This window comes from Vicugna pacos, chromosome 6 (genome assembly GCF_048564905.1).
Source record: "Vicugna pacos chromosome 6, VicPac4, whole genome shotgun sequence".
In the NCBI taxonomy this organism is placed as follows: Eukaryota; Metazoa; Chordata; class Mammalia; order Artiodactyla; family Camelidae; genus Vicugna; species Vicugna pacos.
The window spans coordinates 38,448,890-38,467,534 of record NC_132992.1 but is presented as its reverse complement, the minus strand read 5'-3'; the positions used below and the strand labels follow the sequence as shown (position 1 = coordinate 38,467,534).

The window sequence follows — 18,645 nt, the reverse complement described above, 5'->3', positions numbered from 1 at the left end:
TATAAGTTTTAAATGGAGTATAATCCATAAAAATATTAAATTACTATGTTATACACCTGAAACTAATATAATATTGTAAATCAACTATCCTTCTACAAAAAAAAGACTGGATCTTTACTAGTATCATTTGTAGTTTCACTTTGGTGCTCCTTTCTCAGGACCCTTGGCATCTAGGTCTCAGTTGCTAAATTTACAGGTGACCCTTGCGGTTTCCCTGCTGATCCTGAAGAGTGATCTGAGGGCCACCTTCTTTCACCTTCACTGTGTCTTTTGGTTTTGGGCTGCCCATTAAGGAACAGCAAGGGACAGGGAAGCTGCTTAGCTCTGCCTTCATAGGCTTTGATTTTGGCACCCTCTGTATGGAGACCACTCCCAGCCTGTCTGCAGGCATTCTGGGTCAAATAGAATGAGACTGAGTGAAAACATGGTTTTTAAATTCTGTCAAAATCGCACTGACCAACTCAGTTTCTATCTTGCTGTGAATAGGCAACAGGATGAAACTTGGCTTTTTTGGGGCAAGTATCAGGATGAACTTTTCATCCTTGTTTCCTCTGTTCATCCTCCAAACCAATAGAAAGTCTGGCTAGCTGAGCAAAAATGCATCTTCTACTGATCATCAAAAATGATGGATACATTATAAGGGCTCCAAGTTTGATTTATTTATTTATTTTTTTAATGCATTACAGAGTCACAGGGCTGGAAAGAATCTAGAGTTCCTGCTATTATGAGGCAAAGGCTCCAGAGACCGGTGTCTATTAAAACAGAACACGTAACTATCTGTATCAGGAATAATGGCAGTTGGAAGGTGATAAGTAAAAGTTCAGATTCCTGGGCCCCTATTGAAACATCCTGAATCCACTCTGCAAGTGGAATACAGGAATCTGCATTTTGAAATGTGCTCTTCAGGTAAGAACTACTGCCATTGGCTGTGCAGCCCATTTGATTCTGTTTACCAACAGTGGCCTCCAGAATTCATGAGGCCTCTGAAAAGTGGTACTTTTCAAAAAAATAGATGTGCTCATTCATGTCTGAAGGACAGATATAGATATTCACCAAACATTGATCGAGCCATGTGTTGTATCTGTCTCTGCGGTAGGCACCCAGAGAACAGGTATAAAATAAGACCTAGAACTCTTCTTGAGGACTTTACAGGTGCATTCTGGATACAAACTAATGCACAACCAATTACAATATAATGTGATATTGCCACTGGGAATTGTGTACTTTAGGGCAGTTAGGCAACATGTATTAAGAACCTTAAAAATGTAAAAGGACAAAATAATTCCATGTCTATGAACTTGTCTCAAGGAAATAAGTATAACTAACTAGTTCACAAAGTGCAAACTAACATTTATTCACTATGAATTTACATACTTTCTCATTGGATCCTAACAAGATCCCTAGCAATGAGGCAAAATTATCTTCCTTTTACAGATGAAGAAACTAAATAAGGCTTTGAGATGTTAAGAGATTTATGCAAGATCACACCATTAGTCTGCTGGGGACCAAAGATTATGCTCTTAATGATTGAGTGTTACCTCTCAAGAGTACAGCTGTGTGAATAGTCATGGAAGAACTGCTTATTCATGTAAAAATGAGAAATATCCTAATGTCCAGCATCAGGGAACTGGTTATACAAATTATACTATAGCCACATAATGGGATAATATATTCAGATATTAAAAAGTATACTAGAGATAAATTGTCCCAGGCAGGAATTTAAGCAGAAACATAAGATAATTCCAAATGGTCCATTATATTTTATGTGAGTCTGTTTCAATGCAGCCATATTAAGACAGAACCACAAAATTGGAAATCTGATTATTTGGCCAGAATTGACAAAATCCTCCCAGTCTCCCACAATGTAGAACCTCTTGATCACTTGAATTCCAATTGTCTCCAATGAAGGCCCTGAATTGCATTATAGTACAGACAGGTAATCATAAATAAAGAATTGGGTTCTTGTAAAACCTAATTAGATTGCCAATATTCTCCAAAGGCCTCACTTAATAGGATGATTCTGACTCTGAATTCCTATTAGACTGGATGAAGGATGATGGAGGGTATCCACAAAGCCCAGGACATCCTCAGTGGTCATCCTGACTATCAGAGTTCAAACTATTTCTGACCTCCAGAGACAAGAGTTGACTGGGTAATGGACTGTCAGGTAACATACATCCGGCCTATTGTCTTATTTTGTATATGATTTTGACATAAATGCTGGGAATATGACATATTAAGTTCTCCAGTAGACCAGGAAAAAGATATTAATATTTAAAAACACAAAATATTGCACTTGTAAAATATGAAATTAAATGTAAAGCTGAGATACTTATAGAATATTCTCATCCTACTGGAGTTTAATTACTTAAGAGTCCTGATTTAACTGGTGTGTGTGTGTGTATGTGTGTTTGCACATGCATGCACATACTCATGGGCGTTCTCACCAATATTACGAGAAAGAAGTGATTAACGATCAGTAAACTTGTGTTAGGACTACAGTTTTTTTAAAAGCAAGACAAAGACATATTCCAAATTCAGTTCAGCTTTACTAAGGATGTAAATTATTCTATACATTTAAATGAATTACTTATATTTTTAATTTCATGGCTTAAAACAGAAAGTATATACTGGTTAATGTGTAATTAATCAGACTATTAAATTAACAAGGACATTTCAATTCTGTAACCATTCTAGATACTAGAAATTTTATTTACCCAAATTAATTGCCCCATCCACATCTGTTTTTAAGAAATTAAAGAGGGAGGTTAGGGATTTATGCCTCAGGTATCATCACTACCTACTAGTTCTGCTAGGTAATGCCTCAGCCTTTTATTTTCATTTGCCTATGAAGATTATATATACACATGTGTATATATAAATACATATATTTATATATACATAAATACATGCATTTCCTTGTTTCCAAGAGATAAACATCTTCAAATAAGGACATACAGAGTTTTCCCTCTAATTGCAAACTGTAACAGCACTGAACTTTCTGTGACTTAAGATGAAGCACTTCATTATCCAAGTCCCATTATCATCTGTAAAGAGTTGGCTGTGTTTAAACTGCACTTAACTATATTTCAAATGAAATACAACATATTTACATCTTCCCCCTAGTTTATTATAAAGTTTACACTTTAAAATTTTTAAATAGAAAATGTTTCCCAGAACTAGCATTTGTGTGTGTTCCTTTGACTTAGCTGCAGGAATCAATCAGATCATGTTAAGGTGCACAATAGGCTCTTTCTCAAGCCTGTTATTAAATATACATAAGAATAGACACTTTTTTGTGTTCAGAAATAAAGAGAAAGAAAGTGTTCCATGTTTCTGAAGACTGAAATCCTTCAAAGCTCTTTTCGTTTGCAAGAAAACAAAAGGCTATTGTAAGAAATTGAAGTGCTGAAAACAGCAGACAGCAGCAAAGTAATTAATTGCTCATTCATGAAAGAAAAAGTGTAAGTAAGAGGCAAAAGTCAACCCCCAAAACAAAGTGTATGGCTAACAAACCAGCTATCAGGTGTTTTTAAACATGATGGTCCTCTTTGTGCTCTTGGTTGTTTTGTTTTGAGGACTGGTGGCAATAGTCGATGTCACCATACCTTATTTTGGAAAAATGACAGAAACTGCTTCAAAGATTTAATATTTTTTCTCAGAGGAAGAGCTTGCTGCTTATGGTACTATATTGTAAAAGCCAAGCTAAGGGATATTCTATAACTAGTGTCTAACACTTTTAATACAGTATATTTATGATTATCTCTGTGACTAGATTATCTAATTAAACTACACATAAATATATATACACACGCATATATGGTAGAAGTGATTATTAAGCTTCCAAGGAGCTGTGAACAAATGCTAGAAATTGAAGACTATATAGGATTTTCTCTAAAACATTCAAATTAAGTCATCAACCTATTTAGAAAGGATTTTTCAATATGTTTCATGGCCCAGGAAATCTTGCTGCAACCAAGAACTGTGGCTGGTAGCTCCTCTATCTACACTTGCAACAGCTTGAGCTATGCCATCTCACAGGGTTTAGGGAAATTGCTGCCAGCATAAAGCAAATAATTCCCTCCCTCCAGTCCTCAAGAATTGCAGGAAGCTGTAATTTCTCATTATCAAACCTTCTGCTCTGTACCATCCTGCTGTACCTTCAGACTGTAAGCCTTATTCGCAATCACCTTTCTGTCTTTTAAGCACAGGTGTATAGGTATTTTGATGTGACAAAATCACACCTAGTTGTCAGCAGTATAACATCTTCCCAAGGTGATGGGGCGAAATCTGAAGCAGATTGAAGGGTGACTAAAAAGTTCTCATCATTTTAATATTAAAACCTTGATTGACTTCACCTACAAAGCTTCACACATCTAAATTAGTTGGAAAATCAAGCATCCATTTGGGTTTCACCCAAAATGTTTGTTCACTTTACTCGAAAAAGCCTAAGGCACAGCTTCCCAAATTTCATTTCTAAAAGTTAATTTAACCAGAGGGATCTTTATTGGATTGCTTTGATTTCATCTCTTGAGCTGACAGCAACAAAACAAGGACCAGAGTTTAGGTTTAATAAAAAAAAAAATGACTTTCTATTAAAGGGTAAATGCAAGTCCCAATATATTAATGCTAATTCTATAATTACTTCACTTGTAAATTCGTGTTTAAAATTCAGAGGCCATTTTCCCATGAAAACACTGTAATAAATGGTTATTGAGTTTTATGGTTTGCATGTGAAATGTATTTGAAATGCAGGAGGTAATTATTATTTTAAGTATTATTTCTACAAGAAAATATATTCAGAGCACCCTAGAATGTCAGGGCAGGTCATTCTCCGTATCTCAAGTAGGAGCAGGAACATCCTCTCCCCTATCTGTGACCAAAGGACTTGGAATGCTGAGGACTGAAGTTAAAAGTGGTGGCTCCTGTGTCCAGAGAAGGATTTTCAGCAGAACAGGGGGTTGAATGAGTCTGGCTGAGGGACCGAAATGGGAGGCATGGAACTGAGATGCTCAGGGCCAGAGGGATGGAAGAGGTTGGCGAGGGAGATAATGACCCCCAGATGCCTAAAGTTCTGACTTCATCCTGACCAACCCCATGCCCACACCAAACTGTTTTCCACAGCAGGTGTACCATTTTACATCACTGTCAGCAAATGCATATAGGTTTTGATTTCTCCTATCCTAACATCTGTTATTATTTACCTTTTTGATCATAAACAACCTAGTGTGTGTGAAGTGGTATCTCATTGTGGTTCTGATTTGCATTCCTCTAATTCCCAATGGTACTGAACATCTTTTCATGTGCTTATCGGCTATTTGTATATCTTGTATGGAGAATTGTCTATTCAAATAGTTTTCCCATTTTTAAATTGAGCTATTTGTCTTTTTATTGTTGAGTTGTATGAGCTCTTTGTATATTCTTGATACCAGACACTCATCAGATAAATGATTTACAAATATTTTCCCCCACTTTGTGGGTTGTCTTTTCACTTCCTGGATATTGTCCTTTGAAGTTCACATTTCTGGGCCATCTGAAGTCCTCCAGGATCTGGTCCCAATCTATCTTACAGTCTTATCTTTCTTAATCTCTCATTCTACCCATTCTAACCAGATGCATTCACTTCCAATTTTTAAAAAACAGCTCAGTATGCTTACCACGCTAATGCTACTCTCTTCACTGAAATATGCTTCCTGTTTCCTCCTCAACTGTCTAAATCCTATCTATCCTAAAAAGCCCACCTCAAATTCTGCCTTCCTTTTGAAACCTTCATTGATAGTCTTAGCCTAGAGTGGTCCTTCTTCCTTTAAACTCCTGTAGTCTTGCACTTTCTGTTGTTGCTACCAAACATTTGGCACTTAGCATAGAATATACATACTCTTACCCTTAATAATTTTTTCAGCCCTTTTACCCAGATGAAAGTGGAGCCCTTGTTCTGCATATTTATAAGTGTTTGTCTAAGAGAGAGAGAGGTAGGCTTTTACTTTATTCAAATTTGTTTTGGGAAAAGTGCTCTAGTTTACCTTTAAAACAATGACACATGATTGGCACTAAATCAGTTCTCTCTCACAATTTTATATTTATTCCTGATATTAAATAATGTTTAGCAAACCTCCTATCATTCTTCATAAAAATAAATGTTTTCAGTTTGTAAGTTCTTAATGTGATTCTCAAAGAAGAATATTGGTAGGAAAACTGACTCTACTAATTTTAATACTCAAAATAAATGCACTGGAATTTATTATTATTCTTTTAATTATATATATTATTACATGCAAGACAATTAGAAAAGTCTGAAAACACAGCTATTTCCAATATTATGATAAGGCTGTCTTTTTAAAAGGAATATTATAGAAATCAACCATTAATGTGGAGACTAGAAAAACTATATGAATATGTGTTAGCTCCCAGCAGGTATACTGAGGAGTGAAGATTAAAACTAGGCTATAGTTCTGCAGGAGCAGGTTACCTAGGGTTACAGTCATGACTGACATTGTCTACAATGGAGGGATATGTCGCTAAAAATGACACTTAACCTATGGACAAATATAAAGAATGGAGTAGCGAATAAAACCTGAAATGGTCAAGAATAATGGGAGAAAAACATCAGAGAAAATACTCCCTCTTCGTATTTCTTTATTTTAAGTAGAAAGACAAACTTTCCTGTTTTATCTTGACACTGGTGATGGATGTAATAACACTGTCTTTTTTTCCTTCCTGAAAAATTGATATGTTTATTTTGGGTATTTAAGGAAGAAAGAAGTGGGAATAGCTATTCAATTTCTCTCTATTCCTTCTTCACCAAATCAAGCAAGGGTGATATACATAACTGAGGAGGCCATGCACAAACCAGGTGAACTCAAGGCCAAGATCTTGGTATAAATGACAGATATGGAAAAATATTTACCAAGCTAGGTTCTCTGCTCCCTCCACCTGCCCCTACTCCCCTACACAAGGGGAAAATAAAAACCTTCTTTGGGCTGGGGAAGAGAGAGTGAGGGTTAGAGAGAAAGCCAGAGAGCTACAGGTCACTGAAAAGGGACCCTGCCTCATGCCGCCTTCTCAGGCAGAGTCCCAAGGCAAAGGATTCAAGTCCTCTGAAGACTTGGCAGTCTGAGCAATGGAGATGCATGCCTTATCTTCTAGGCAGTGCCTCAAGAAATGATAAGGTCCAGAGTTTCTCCACACCCTTGATGTGATATAGTAGCAACAGAGTGGCTAAGATAACAAGTTATGTCTGACCTGAAAGTGTCTGTAGATAGTCCATCAAAATTTGCACTTCCCAGACCAAGAGTAACATGCTGGAATTGCCACATTATCCCGTTCCCTAAGACGGCTGTGTAGAAGTTAGTTGATGGACAGCAGGTGAACCTAAGTGACCTCAAGATTGTGACGTAGGGATGCTATAATGGAATGCAGATTGGACCACACAATTTAGGAGTGGGGGCAGCTGGAGATATCTTGGTGGTTTCTGTCACGGAAGGAGATGCCAGCTGAGGACTAGATGGGGTTGTATGAACATGTCAGAGGATGCCACAGTGGACAGATGCTGGAAGAAACTAGGTCTCTTCTCCAGAGGCATGGGTGATGTAGAAGGACCTTAGAATGTAAATGTTTCTCCAGGGAGAAGAGGAGGGAGGGAAAATTTATCCATTATTGACTAGGATCACATTTCTATCATAGGGTAGAGCAGCAGTACGCTGGTAAATGTTTAACAGCTGGCTCTCCGGCAACAAAACAAAATAAAACAAAACCCAGATTTGTAACATTTGCTGATTTCCATGGTGTAAATACTCCCCCCACAGCCAATTTCAAACCAGCAATCTGATGTCACTGAGTATGGACCCGGGAAGGGATGAACACAATCAGCTTTTGAGCCAGTACTAGCCCATTCTGTCATACCACTGGGGGAGGGTATCTGAACAGAAAGTGGGGTGTTACGCAAAAAATAAATAAAGTTAAAATTCTTACACATCTAGTACAGGGCTTGAAACTTTGTATCTGCTGAAATTGGATTAAACCAAGTTTTGATCATTGCCTTCTTGGTCAATCATTTCACAAGATGCTCTTAAAATTCATTAGCATCTGGGTTAATTTTCCCAGATCATTTGCAAAGGGAGAGCAAGGATGGGTGGTCATCCTTGCTTGTTTTCCCCTCCTAGTGCTTGATTGTACAATATGATTATTGCTTTTCTAATCATTCTTACATCTTCAAAAGGAACAAGGAGTTCTAAGTATTTCTGAGGCTAAGAATGGGCAACAGTAAATCCCAGGTGGAATGAAGTGGAGAGGAGATAAGATAGGAGTGTTCAATTAGAAGAAGGCAGTGCACCATTACTTTCTGAAGGATTGTGGGGCTGCCATGCATTGCCAGTGTACGGTATTCTAGCCTTTCAGTTCCTTAGGGAAGAGACACCACCTACATCCTAGGAGCTCCTTCTTTGTTGAAGAGCCATATGACTCCTCATACATTTTTAACTGTGTTTCAAAAGTTTCTAAGAGTTAACCTGGGTTATAACAACCCTTCAGCTCTTTATGATATCCATAATATTGAGCTAATGAGAGAGTTCTTTAAAAAGTGAGTCTCCTACTCCATGGTGATACTTTACCATTCACATATTGGAAATGGGAAAATTAGGAAAAAAGACACTAAGTAATGAAAGTGAGTAGTGAGTTTTATAAACACCCTCTAAGAAATCAGCATTACTTCTCTGTCATATTTCACAGTATTAACAGGAATAAAAGCCTAATATGTGATAATAAAACGGTAATAAAAGGCAATTGCATATTTATCAGGAAACTAGTTGTGATGATTCATCTATCTTCTTGGTTATAATATTAAAAATACGACCACTATTTCTTACAAGAGTACTACAAAAGCTGAATGAGTTAAATTTCTCTAGGCAATTTTCAACACCAAGAAAAGAGATGCCTTTTCAAACTAATGACTATTTCATAGATGCAGTGGAGAGATATTCAGCATCTGTAATTCTCTTTGGCCCAAGAGTGAAGAGATAAGTAGTAATCATGCCTTCAAGGTAGAATTCATAATCAAATCCTTAATTAAACTCAATATGGAAAGTCCTTAATAAATATCAAAATCTGACTATCAGATATTCTGGCAAATATTTAATGCTGTGTTCAGTATCTGCTATCTGAACATCACTGTGGAAAGAATTAAGCCTTTCTTTTTATTTATTGGGTACGAGGGACTATCAGTGTCATATTTAAATGGAGAAATATGCTGTATTTTAATAACACACCTTCGTATTATCCTGTTTTTGCTTTACACATACTTAACACTTTCCAGAGGAATTTCAACTCATTTTACTATTTTAAAATTTATATTAATTATGTATTAAGTGAATATGTGTGTCTTGTTCTCTCTTCAAGGAGTTTTTAATCAGCCCTCTTCTATTCGTCCAGACCAAAACTCTCACTCTTTCTTGACTCTTCTCTTTCTGTACTTGTCATCGTTTAATATACCATATAAGTTATATATTTATCTTGCTTACCATGTCTCCTCAGCAAGAATGTAAGTTCCAGGAAGGCAGACATTTTTGTCTGTGTTATTCATTATTGTGTCATCAGTGCCTAGAACAATTGAGTAAACATTTGTTAAATGAATGAATGAAAGAATGAAATATTTCATTCATGTGGATTAACCTTTATAAAACATGTACAAGTATTTAAATAGTATAAGATTCATGTATTTACATTGTAGTGAGAACAGTGTGAACAAGCAAAGGTCAAGTGTCTTTATTCTAGGGAGGCAATTGTTGGAATTCCTTCATTAGGACAAAAATATCATCTTCCTGATACCAAGTACACACAGGCTTCTAAAAAGAGGCAGGGTTTCGGATCCTGCTTGAAACATGGAAGGAATCCATTATAGCCACATTCTTTGAGTTTGAGAACACTTAAACTTTGGCAAAATGTTTGGAAATCAGAGTAGACAGGCTAGACAGGCAGTATTGCATAGAGGTTAAGAGAGAGGCTCCAAAGTGAGAAAACCTGAACTTGTACGGGGTCCAGGGTACTGTGTCTGTGACAATTTGGGCAAATCGTTAAATTTACTTGCCTCAATTTCCTCATCTCTAAAATGAGGATAATTATAGTACCTGCTTCATAGGGCTGTTGTGAATATTAAATGAATTGATTCATGGAAACCACTTAAAGCAATGCCTGAACGTGATAAGTGCTCATTAAGATGGAATTAGTATTTTCATCACTGTTGACTGGAAGCACTTTGAAGGCAGAGGCCATCACGCAAACCAAGGGAGTTGGTGCCTTGGACACTGAGGTCAGAGAAGATACTAAGGCAGAACATGATGGGGGGGGAGGGGGATGGTGAGGGGCAGTTTGAGGAACATTTCACAGTGGATGATTCTGAAGCCAGACTGGTGGACTTTCTGATCATCCTTAAAGGCTGAAAAGGGGAGGACAGATGGAAGGAATGTATTCCAAAAGCCCACCTCTCATAATTTTCTCCAAATTTCTGATATTCCTGTAGATACTGAAGTGAAGGGGGTGAGGTCAGAATAGAGACAGCTGGCAGGGAAGGCGAAACAGTGTTTTATCTGTGACTGGATAATGCTATTCAGTAGGAGGAGTATATAAAATATTCCCATTAAAAAATAGAGAAACTGAGAAACTAAGAAGCAATTTGAAATCAAGTCAAAGATAGAGTCAAATATCCAGATGACATGTCAAAATTTATCAGCCATTTGATGTTTCTGAATATCTTGGTGTCTAGCATTGTGTAGGTAAAATATCCAGCTGCTTGTCTAAATTTTTCATTTTTCATCCAGATGTTTCCATTCCTTATTGTACATGGATATATTTAATAATATTTATAGTTTAATCAGGCATTTATGAAAGCAATTATGAAGTTTGATTGGATATTCATAGTTTTGAAACTATAAAGAATGGCATAAAATGTTTGTACTGCTATAATAAAATTCTATTTTTATTTTGCAAAGATGTACTTGATTTTTCAATAGAAGAAAGGATATAAAAAATTCAGAGTAATAACAAATTTGACACATCTGTTCTTTCCGTACAGAATCCTAGAACTGTGGGGCTGAAATGCACTTTAGGTCCCAGACTGGATGTAACAGAGAACCACCTCCATGAGACAAGAGTTTGGGCAGCGGGTATCTAAGATTGGTAGGGAGCTGACAGCTGCCTTTCTGAAGTTTTTGTCAATTATCACTCTTTCAGGTTTTTGTAGATCTGCTCAGAATCCATCTTTGTCTTTTCCCCTCGGGCCAATCCTACAAATATTTAGAGGAAATTCTTGTGTCTCTCCTAACTTCTCCCTACCTCAGGCTATATTTTCTTTCTCCCATCATTCTTCATATGATCTGGTGTTGAAATGCTTCTCTACCCTAATCACAGTCCTTTGTATATACACTCCTGTATTTTAATTTCCCTTGAAGACTATAACACTGGTGATAAACATGATACTCTCCCTGGAGTCTGACCAGGACAGAGGGCAAGGGGAAAATTACTTTTTCTTATTTTGGACTCTTACAGATACGTATGCAGCTTAGTACACAAGTATTCACCAGTGTTCTTGGAGTTACATTTCAGTGTTGATTTCTATTATTTGATTTTAACCAAAACAGCTGGATTCTTTTCGTGTGAGCTGCTCTCATTCTATACATCCCTCATCCTGTCAGGGGGCTTCAGTTATATGCCACCACTGAGAACATGGCGTTACTTTTCTCCCTACTAAGTTTTATCCTATAAGCTTCTCTACATGACTCAGCCTTTCAGAAGTTTGAGTGTGTGTCTGATATGGTACCTACCTACCCTTTTCATTGTTAGTTCAGCTAAAAATTTGATGTCTTTATTTAAACATTTGATTAAAATCTGAATAGAACAAAGCTAGACCTCAAGTTTGTCCTTGGATATGTCTCTCCCGGCTGGTAGCAGTGAGGAGGGCCTTCCAACCTTCACTGAATGCAATCTCTGGAGAAAATCTGTGTTTACTCAAGAGTCTGAGGAAAATCTTTGGGAAAAACAGGTTTTGTTGTGGAGTTTACAATTTAAGCACCTTAAGGGTTTCATTTATTGCTAAGAATTAACATCTAATTAATTTGATAAATGTTTCAACAACAGCAAACAAAGTAGGTAAAGGGAAAAAAAGCGAAGCAAAAAAAAAGATTCGTTGATGCTATGTGCAAGAAGTGAAGTTGAATTGTGCCCTGATTAATTGATTAAGACGGTTCCTGTGGTGAATAATTATGTTCAATAACTGTCAATATAATTTGCAATCAATTATCACTTATAAAACCAGCCTATAGCAAACTCAGTTTTACATGCATCTTAATGCAACTGCCACATTAGGAAGCACTTCTTTCCATTTCTTTCATCATGCCCTTTATACAATGAATTATATTTGAAAGTTCTCACAGTATGTACAACAAAGTACCTTCCTTCACTTTCAGAAATTGCCTTAAAGCTTGTTTTTTCCTTTTTTTCTAGAAAGTTCATTGTGATTAGTAGCTGTGGTCAGAAGTCACCCAGCCTGCAGTAGACTGTACGATGTTAACAGATGTGCCATAAGCAGAGGCTTGAAAAGTGCTAATGTAGATGGGCCTGCCCTCTTGTGCATCACCATGAGAAGAGCTTTCTCACATAGCTGTTTGCCCTTTCATCCTGGATCCCAGAATGAACACACATGAACAGAACTGAGCCCAACCTGCAGCAGGGGGTCACATCCAGTCTGACTCATAACCTGAAGCAAAGTTGCCTGCTGAGCCTGGCTTGGATGAGCTGAATCCTGTGAGTGTGAGAATAAATGTCTCTTGCTGTATGCCATTGCATTTTGGGGCTGACTTTTTAATGTAGCAATAGATAACAACACAGCTTTTCCTATCAAATACTACTTCTTAAAATATATGGGATTTTACTGTCTACTGTCTATTGCTCAAGTTTTTAAAATGTATTTGTTTTTATTTTTTATATAATTTTTAAAGGTTACACTCCATTTACAGTTATTACAAAATACTGGCTATATTTCTTGTGTTGTACAATATATTCTTAGATTCTGCATTACACCTAACAGTTTGTACCTTCCACTCTCTCACCCCAATATTACTCCTTCCCCACCCTCCCCACTGGTAACCACTAGTTTGTTCTCTATATCTGTGAGTTTGTTTCTTTTTTGTTATATTCATTACTTTGTTGTAGTTTTTAGACTCCACATATAAGTGACATTATACAGTATTTGTCTTTCTCTGTCTAATTTATTTCACTTAGCATAATACCCTCCAAGCCCATCCATGTTGTTCTGAATGGAAAAATTTCACTTTTTAATGACTGAGTAGTATTCCATTGTATATATATACCACGTATTTTTTATCCAGTCATCTGTTTTCTTTTTTTTAAAGATTTTTTATTGATTTATAATCATTTTACAATGTTGTGTCAAATTTCAGTGTAGAGCACAATTTTTAAGTTGTATATAAACACATATATAATTCATTGTCATATTTTTTCTCTGTGAGCTACCATAAGATCTTATATATATTTCCCTGTGCTATACAGTATAATCTTGTTTATCTATTCTACATTTTGAAATCCCAGTCTATCCCTTCCCACCCTCCCCCCCCGTGGCAACCACAAGTTTGTATTCTATATCTATGAGTCTGTTTCTCTTTTGTATTTATGTTTTGTTTGTTTGTTTTTAGATTCCACATATAAGCGATCTCATATGGTATTTTTCTTTCTCTTTCTGGCTTACTTCACTTAAAATGACATTCTCCAGGAACATCCATGTTGCTGCAAATGGCGTTATGTTGTCAGTTTTCATGGCTGAGTAGTATTCCATTGTATAAATATACCACATCTTCTTTATCCAGTCATCTGTTAATGGACATTTAGGCTGTCTCCATATCTTGTCTATTGTAAATAGTGCTGCTGTGAACATTGGGGTGCAGGTGTCATCCTGAAGTAGGATTCCTTCTGGATATATGCCCAGGAGTGGGATTCCTGGGTCATATGGTAAGTCTATTCCTAGTCTTTTGAGGAATCTCCATACTGCTTTCCACAGTGGCTGCACCAAACTGCATTCCCACCAGCAGTGTAGGAGGGTTCCCTTTTCCCCATTATCCAGTCATCTGTTGATGGACACTTAAGTTGTTTCCATATCTTGGCAACTGCAAATAATGCTACTAAGAACACTGGGGTGCATGCATCTTTTTGAATTAGTGTTTTTGTTTTTTTCGGATATATACCCAAGAGTGGAATACTAGGCCATACAATAGTTCTATTGTTAGTTTTTTACGAAACTGCCATACTGTTTTCCACAGTGGCTGCACCAATTTACATTCTCACCAACAGTGTAGGAGAGTTCCCTTTTCTCCACATCCTTGCCAACATTTGTTGCTTGTGTTCTTTTTGATGACAGCCATTCTGACAGGTGTGAGGTGATATTTCATTGTGGTTTTGCTTTGCATTTCTATGATGATTAGGGCTATCTCTTAAGTTTAGTGGCAATCCATCTAGTCAGAATTTGGCTGCCAGAAACCTCATTTATCCATAATGCAGCCAAGAACACAGAAGAGAGAAAGAGAGATCTCCTAGTGGCCAAAATAGATAAAATGGCCACATACTAACACTAACATATTTATTTGTAGAAGTCTTCAGACACTTATTCAGATATACTTATTCTAATTTTTATATTAAATATAAAATCTTTGCTAATATGGTGTCCTAGTTATGAGAAAGTATAAGAAGCAATATAAATGTCAGATAAAGGCTTTTACATCAGGCACCTGAAACGAAAGACATAGATAGTGTATGGCTTTATAGCAAGTGGGAAAACATGGCAAGTATAGTAGTCTGGAATTTTCAGTGTGGGGTCAGAAACCAACCTACTTCTGCAGGCCCTGAGAGCATAACTACTTTCCAGCATGGCCCCAAAACAGAGATTTATAAAGATGCATACTCTTGAGGCATTATGTAGCATGCTAGAATAGGCAGAGGAAATATGGGTCATCTTTTTGGACTGTTAAACTTCCTTTTTAGACTTTATGGTAAACTAAAATAGTAGGTCCAGGCTTTTGAATTTTATGGCAAGTAAAACAAAATAAAAGAGGAGGGGCTCTGCATTTTTTTTTGTCAATTAATTTATCAACATCATTTCTTAAAGGAAGGCTATTTTAACATTAACCAAATAGGAGGAACAGAACCTTCCAAAAAGAGGTCATTTAGCAAAGTGAACACTTTGTCAAATCTATGAGCCAGTGTTAGGGAAACACTGATTTAAATAATTAACTTCATTTTTAAACAAAGGCATATAATAGAATACAAAATTTAGATAATGATTTAAGATAAAAACGGGAGCATTTCATGCCTATTCACTTGGACAGAAATGTTCACTCTCTTCTGCTGGTTAAAGTTGTGAAGAAAAATTTGAGCGATGATTTCTATCATTGTTAAATCAAGTCTATGTTGGCGTATTTGAGAAAACAGAGAAGTATATTGTGCATTCTAAAATGTAGCAAAAATTTCCATTAAATGGTTAAAATATAAAAGATTATGATACTTTAAATTTAGGAGTATATAACTGGTGTCTCATTTGTTACCCATGTATTCTAGGTAGCTGAGTTATTACTGTCTACCAATCAAGCAAATCTCACCTCTTCCAGGAAACTTTCAGGGAGATGGAGCACTGAGTTAATGCATGGTGATTCACAGGGTCATAGAAATGTCAGTTTGTGTCCAGGGCTGATGTCTATTAGGAAAGAAAAGGATATAGCCTGCATGGAGGGAGTTGAAGGCCATGTCATCTATTCCCCAAGCATTCCCTGTCAGTCTGCAATTTCCTCCATTGGTAGAGTTATTATGACTTTTATAATAAAGTACTAGGCCTGGAGAGCCACATAGGCCACCAACATTTCCCACCATGTGCTAGGAGGGATGAGAGACACAGATATATATTACTCCTGTCTCAAAGAATTTGTAATGCAGCTGGAGAGAGAAGTTGGATATAAGACAGTAATACAAAACAATAAAGACAAAGTCGTAGTTAATTAAGAATGAAATTGTGTGTTATTGTTTCCAGGATCTGTAGAAAGTCTGAGGAGACAGCTAGAAGGACTGGACTAGCAGGAAGGTTTCAGAGCCTGACGAGTAGTTCTTGAGAAAGCGTATAATTTAAAGGGGTGGATGGAAGCAGAGAGGTCGTCCTGGGAGGCTGCCACGTTGCAGGGTGGTGACTTGAATGGCAGGAACCCACCAGGAGCAGTGGGAGTAATGCCAGGAGTCAAGAGCATTAGAATTAGAATTAAAGTAAGAGGAAATGAAAGGCTTTTGAGCAGGATAAATAATTTGATGATGAGAAAGGTTGACCTGAAGATAGGGATAACAAGAGGACAGCAGGTAAGTGTATAAGTGAACCACTTTTTAAATAGATGGATTCTTCATTAACTTAGGCAACATCAAGGTACCCTGAAGAGATGAGATAATGGATAGGTAAGCCCCCCTGTGCATACATAGTGGAGGGAAGGGGAGATTTGAGGGTGGGCAAATGTCCTAATGATGATGGGACCCTTGGATGACCAATGCTATTTCATAATTTGACTTCTGCAATTTCGAGAGGTGCATTTGGTTCACAAGTTTTGGTGTCATGAATCAGCCCTGGGTTCTCAAGAAAGCGAACCTCCCCAGGAAATGAGGGGAAGAAAAATGCTAGGTCTTTTGTCTCTTAAAAGATAACTAGGAGGTGATGGTAGAAACAACGGTTGTTAGGTATGGTCTTGTATCTCTTACACCTGCTGTAAAACTCTCCAACTCTATGATCTCTGTGGACAGCAGAAATGCACTTCTACTGAGGACTTTCTATATGATTTAATTCAATCAAGTGCAAACACCAACCCTGTGATGTGGATATTGCTTTTCATTAACACACAAGGAGGTGGACACTCAGTAAAGGTCACATGGTGATAAAGGTGAAGCCAGGGTTTCCATGCTGGTCTTCTGACCACATATATCTTTGTCCTGCTCTGTTCTTTTTCTCTCATGACCTGGCAAGGGGAATGAGTATCTCAGAAGATCCAATTGCTGGACAAACTGAAACTATGCATAAAGAGAAATAGCATTCTGTTTAAGAACTCAAATAGCTGAAAATAAAAGTGGCACATACTCGCATACTATATGTCCATTTACACACCCCTCTTGCTTTCTAAATAAGAAGTGCTATTTGAATTGCAAGTTTTTTGTACTTAAACATAGAGAACTTGAAACAAGATGTTTCAATTCTTGATCAAGAACTTAAAGACAGACAATAAGACAATGTTTTTCATACTGGTTCAGGGGAGGCCCAGGAGCAGGGAAAGGGATAAGGTGGGACTTACATGATGTTTGGGGACCCTTGACTCCTCCTATCCTAGATGCTCTGCTCCTTTAAAAAAGCATTTACTTTCACATGTGTAAGATTTCCTTTGAACAAAGGGTTATGCAGCTTGAAAAATCAGGGCCAATTTCTAAGTCCAGTTCCCTTCTTTTTTTCCCAAATACCATCAGCTGAACGACTCAACTGAATTTACTCTGAAATCAAACCTGGTTTTATATTTAGTGCTACAAATGATACAACACAGAATACATTATTCTAAACGTGTAAGAAAATATGATCAAGATATTCAAATAATGACTATATATTCACATAACCATTCAAGTGGGAGAAAAACTGACTCCAGAGGAAAAGCAGCTGTGCTAGCCCCATAAATAGCAGGCCCTGCTCCAACATCCTTTCGGTAAATGGAGAATGAATTTACTCTTGGGAAAGCAAACGGCACAAAAAGTCCAAGTGTCACACAGCAAGGACTCAGGCATCAGCTAGAAACATCATCATTCAGATCTTTGTGGGAGAGCTTGAGGGATGAAATAGGAGTCAGGAAATTTAAAAGACTCTTAATATATATTCTTGGATTTGCTCTCCAAACTAGTTTTATTATTTTATGCTACCAAAGCTCATCAAAATGTTATAAGAATGCTAGTTTCTCCACAACTTTACTAACTGGGTATTATCATTTCAAAGATCTTTGCTGGCTTTAGGCCCTTAAAACAAAACAAAACAAAAAAAAGCAACCAAACAAACCAACCCAGCTGGAGGAGGTATAGCTTTCCTCATCAGTGGTACCCTGAGTTGCTGCCCATGACAATGGGAGCACGAGTTGTATAAAGCAGGACCTAGGGAAACTGTCCAAATTTGTGCCATCTTGGGGAAGTCTACAGTCAATCCACTGGAACTAAGGCTTTCCACAGAGCACGGGTTCACTTAAATGAACATTATAGTTAGCAATCTATGGCAGTGAACAATCTGAGATAATTTGAACTTCTGAATAACCAACTACAGTACAGTGTTTGAAAAGCTGTAAAAAAAGACTTCCTCATAATTCACAATTGAAGATGGAGACTTTCATAATTCTGCCCCAAAGGGTTCCATTTTAAACATCTTATAGGTAAATAGAAGTAAATGACATGTATTTAAATTGAATTTGTTCTCAAACCTGTTTCAACTTGAGCAATTGCTGCAATAAAATTTCCTTTAATATCTTTGTTTAACTGCCATTGGTAAAAATCCCTAAATCTGAAGCTATTTCTGAAATTGAAGATTGAACATAATTGATA

General features: G+C 37.0%; 1 long non-coding RNA gene across 1 annotated transcript; it reads left to right on the top strand.

Annotated features, from left to right (window-relative positions):
* The first annotated feature begins 799 nt into the window (after positions 1-799).
* On the top strand, positions 800-12,823 carry LOC140697115 (uncharacterized). Its single transcript, XR_012073937.1, has 2 exons — positions 800-906; positions 12,493-12,823. It is a non-coding gene; the product is annotated as an uncharacterized lncRNA (long non-coding RNA).
* Positions 12,824-18,645: the final 5,822 nt, after the last annotated feature.